Genomic DNA, 5,640 nt, shown 5'->3' on the forward strand with positions numbered 1-5,640 from the left:
GCAACCACTATTCTATTCTCTGTTTCTATGAATTTGACTATTTTAGAAACCTTAGATAAGTGGAATCAAATTTAATGCCCAATTAATTTTCATTTTCATTTCCATGAGTAAATTTCCCTAAATATCTAGCAATGTTTACAAACTTAATTTTATCAATTCCTTAAGATATTTCAAACTACATCTGAAAATTTAATCTATTTCTCTCAACCATTTGCAATACCTACTTCCAAATGTTTGAAAAACTCTTTTACATCTAATAAATCAGACTTTTTTTCAATCTCCTTCAGTGTTTCAAATAAATACAGACAAGCACAATGATTTTAAAACTTGTCACTACACCTGTTAAATAGAACTTAAACCAATTAATGTTATATTTAAATTTAAATCTATTCACCTATAGTTCTATAAATTCAAACATTAATTTAAATCTATTAATGTTATAGAATTTGATTTAAAAAACACAAACACTCCCATGCAGACATGCATAAATATGGATAATTACAGGCATAGGGGACAGTGTTAAAAATAACTATATCAACTATGTAAACACTGATCCACTTATAGACACCTCCCATCTTCTCTCATTCCCACATACATCATATTCAAACCATCCATACATGTCCATATCCAAAAGCATAAGACCCACTGATCCAAAAGCATACATAAACTCATATTTACATATACATATTTAAATATAACTGGAATGGACTTATAAATATTGTTGGAATAATATCAATCCTAAAATAATCTTGCCATATTAATATATTCTAATGCTTTAAATACACATGTGGTATAATAAATAATACCAAAATTCTTATAATAATTGAATTGCTTCATTTGGTATAGCAATATAAAATATTCACATAAAGAAATCTTGTAGAATTGGCAACAATATAGCATATCTGTTCCTTTGTGTTTAAAGCACATCATTTCTTAGGTGAAGATTAGCTCCAGATCTCTAAGGAGTCACTTTTCGTCCTCAAAGTGAACATTGTGAAGAATGGGACATTCTTATATGATAGGTTTCCCTAGATCTTGTCACCTATTTCAGCCAGGTTTAAGATTATTTTAGACTTTGCATCTTCTAATCCGAACATCAGAGTTTTCGCTGCAACTTTTGAATAAGCTTATTACTAAGTCATGGAGTTGGAAATGACTAGTTGAGAATGGCCCTTGCAAAATAGCACCTGAGCTGTATACCCGGCAGTAATAGGATTTGCAAAGTGAAGCAAACACAAAGTCTAATTCATTCTCTTTAGGTTTTAAAATAAAAGGGATAATTTTACATAGTAAATAATTAATTCATTTCTCAAAATGATAACCCCCTGCTAGTTACCTTCTGAATAAAAAACTAGTTTTATGGTTTTGGATATATGTAAACAGAAAGTTTTAATGCTTAAAAATATATGTAGATTCCAAACCATGTTTTGGCTTTTCTAGGTCCTTCATATTTTCTTATGAATTTGAGAATCAGCCTGTCAATTTCTGAGAACTCCCAGTGAGGTTTTGATGGAATTAATGTTTGCCATGTTTTACATATGGTTGCTTGTTAAAAATTAGTAGTATACAGAAGAAAATAGCTTTCAAAAGTGCTTACTCAAGGAAAATGCAAATGATTAATTAGATAGTAATATGGAAAACATTTGGCCAATAGGTTTTTAATCAATTAATAATTTTCTTCATTAAAATACATAAATCCAGCAATAACTCTTAAATAAAAGAAATACAATATTGTCTTCTTAAATAAAAGAAATACAATATTGTCTAACTCCCTTTTTGTATCTAGCTTTACATCATTAAGATGTCTTTCTCACTAGATTACAGGTGAAAATCAAAATGTTAGTGCAAATTAACAATGCTTGCTATAATAAGCATAGCGTAAACACTTTTTATTTTTTAACATCTTTATTGGAGTATAATTGCTTTACAATGGTGTGTTAGTTTCTGCTGTATCACAAAGCGAATCAGCTATATGTATACATATATCCCCATATATCCTCCCTCTTGCATCTCCCTCCCACCCTCCCTATCCCACCCCTCTAGGTGGTAACAAAGCACTGAGCTGATCTCCCTGTGCTATGCAGCTGCTTCCCACTAGCTACTTTACATTTGGTAGTATATATAAGTCCATGCCACTCTCTCACTTCATCCCAGCTTACCCTTCCCCCTCCCCGTGTCCTCAAGTCCATTCTCTATGTCTGCGTCTTTATTCCTGTCCTGCCCCTAGGTTCTTCAGAACCATTTTTTTTTTTTTTTTAGATTCCATATATATGTGTTAGCATACAGTATTTGTTTTTCTCTTTCTGACTTACTTGTCTCTGTATGACAGACTCTAGGTCCATCCACCTCACTACAAATAACACAATTTCGTTTCTTTTTATGGCTGAGTAATATTCCATTGTATACATGTGCCACCATATGACCCAGCAATCCCACTACTGGGCATATACCCTGAGAAAAGCATAATTCAAAAAGAGTCATGTACCACAATGTTCATTGCAACTCTATTTACAATAGCCAGGACATGGAAGCAACCTAAGTGTCCATGGACAGATGAATGGATAAAGAAGATGTGGCGTAAACCCTTCTTAATTTTCTTATTATTCATTAATGAGACATCAACACATTTTATTTATATATTATTATATTCATTATAAACATATAGCACTCTTATTCTTCTCAGATGCCCCACTGAATGAGTTTGATGATGCAATTCTCAAGAGAGAGAAATATATAGTGCTGTGTGGCTAAAAGCAAATTTTCTTTAAATAGATAATCTCTTTCATAGACTGAAAAGTACATGCAGTTCTTATAAACATTTAAATTCTGTTTAAGTAATAGAATACCAATTTGACAATATACTTCAAACATTTTTTAGGTTTAAGTAGATACATTTATAAACAGTCACAACATATCTGTCAGCTCTTTTGGTCTACAATTATAATATATAGCCTTAATAGAACAGCATTACTGAACACTTGTACCTTTACTGGCTGGAATGACAACAGGAAATCATGTTGAGTGGAACCTAGAGAAATATGCTTAAGTATTCTGCTGTCTAGGGAGCAAAGGCTCTGAAACATCTCAGTCTGGCACTGTTCCCACTGAGTGAGCTGAAAAGGTCAGGCAAGGGTCTTTAGGGAGCTGGAAGGGGTCAGTGTTCATAGGTATGTTGGGTTATCTGTCACTCAGTTTCTCTGGATGATCAGTATGAGATTTCCCATTGGCTAATCATCTTTCATAGTTAGCATATCTAGACTGACACATATTATCTGAAACTCTGACCATTTCTTACTACATCCACTGTGAGTAACCACCACCATTTCCCAGCTGGGTCATTATTATAGATTCTTAACTGGTCTTTCCTCGCATTTCTATGTCTATTCCCTACTCAAAAGCCAGAGTGAGGCTTAGAATCATTATCCAGATCATCTTATCCTATTTTTCAAAACCATTCAATGCCTCTCCATCTCACTCAAAGCAAAAGCCAAAGTTCTCACATGGTCTGAATGACCCTCCAAGGTCTGTGCTTCTCAGTAAAGTTTTGTCCCTGCTTCTCTCAAGACAGTATTAAAGGCCACAAGAATGAGTCAACATAATTCTACAGTCTGACATTTTTCTACTTAGTTCTCTAAACATCCAAACTCTGTAGGCATATGATATACGTCTTTCCCCAACACACACACACACACACACACACACACACACACACAAAGAGATAATTTAACCAGGTGCTTTATTACCAAATAAGGATTGCCAAATTCCCACTTGGTAGTGAATGTATTGTGTTGGTCAAAAAGTTTGTTCATTATGTTATGTAAACATAACATCTTACAGAAAAACCTGAACGAACTTTTTGACTAACTCAATATATTCCCATCCTTCTGACAACTCCAAAAATTTCATACTTTAGAGCTTGTCAGAGGTAACAGCCTACTTGCAAGTATCAGGTAAGTATTAGGAAACTTTTGACTGCAAATAATGCCAATACATCTCAGACTAGTTCTAAGAAAAGAAAATATAGTGCCTAAATTGAGCCTTTGAAAGGGGAAAATGAATTCAGGTCTCCCTTCTCCTATTGACTTGGCTTTGCTTCCTTCTGTGCAGGGCTCCTTTTGTGAGCTCTACAGATGGGCTTCCACCATTCAAATAGGTGAGATGACCATCAGAGGCCTCAACATCACATCTCATAGTTTAGCAGGTTTAGAGGGGTTTTTTTTCCCTCTTTCCTTGTTTCTTAAAATTAATATTTGAGATTATATCTCATTGGCACTGTTTAGATTACATGCCTAATTCTTTGACAAACACTGTTGAAGAAAGAGAAATCATAATTGGCCTGATCTGGATCATTGTTCCCCTAAAACCTGGAAGTGCCTTACCAGGATGACATAACAGGTAAGACAGTAATTCCCCAAAGGGAAGGATGCTACACAATGGGAAGAGGAAAATTCTCTGATATCTTGCTATGATATTGTATATTTGCACTTTTGATGATAAGATATGGAAGCTAGTAGCATTTGCCAAATTCTGCATTTTTCACTATAACAAGAATTTCTACTCTGAACAAAAATGCAATGTTTTCCATCCCAAACCTGAAGAAGGAAACAGATATCCAGGTACGGGAAGCATAAAGAATCCATCAACAGAAGAATGGATAAAGAAGGTGTGGTATATATATGCAATGGAATATTACTCAGCCATAAAAATGAATGAAATATTGCCTTTTGCAGCAATGAGGATGGACCTAGAGAATCTTATGCTTAGTGAAATAAGGCAGGCAAAGACAAATACTGTATGTTATCACTTATATGTGAAATGTTGAAAATAAACTAATATAACAAAACAGAAGAAAAGTGCAACATTTTTATAGAAAGAAATAGCAACAGGCTCAGTACTGAAGTTTTGCTCTTAAGAAACTTTATGGGTGACCTGTATCAATGAGAAGTCGGGGACTACTGTGCTATTTATGAAAATATTATATGGCTTAAAGCTATACATGGATAAGTTCTCAAAATGTTTAAATTCTGTGATACAAATGGAAACAAACTGCTGTAACTATTAATAGAAAGAGGAAAGGTTGTTAGATCCAAGAAGAGTTTATAAATTTTTCGATATAAAAAACAATCAATTATAACACAGTGGCATAAATTACTTAATTAATTAATTCACCTAACAAAAAATACATAACACCTTTATACATATTTTTTAAATTCAATTAAAGAACAGAAAAAGAATACCTATATAAATGCAGACATATACCATTTTCATAGAGTGATAAAAAATATCAATACTGTAAAGATGCCATTCTCTCCAAAATAATTTAAGTATATATTTAAATAAACAAATTTAATTTATAAATGTAAAGAAATATGAACAAAATATGCAATTTCATAAAGGGGTCCTAAAATTTACATGAGAAAATAAATGCCCACAGTGAGCAAAAGCAATTGAAAAGAACACACATAAGAGAAGTCAAGGAAAATGCACCCTAACAGCTATTAAGCTAGCTGAAGCCATTGCAATTAAGACAATAAGGAACTGATATAGACAAACAGACCAAATAGAATCCAGAAATAAGTATGATTTATGTAGAGGTATCATCACAAATAAATGTGAAAATAATAGAATGTCCAATAAATT

The sequence above is a fragment of the Eubalaena glacialis genome, chromosome 1, assembly GCF_028564815.1.
Source record: "Eubalaena glacialis isolate mEubGla1 chromosome 1, mEubGla1.1.hap2.+ XY, whole genome shotgun sequence".
Taxonomy (NCBI): Eukaryota; Metazoa; Chordata; class Mammalia; order Artiodactyla; family Balaenidae; genus Eubalaena; species Eubalaena glacialis.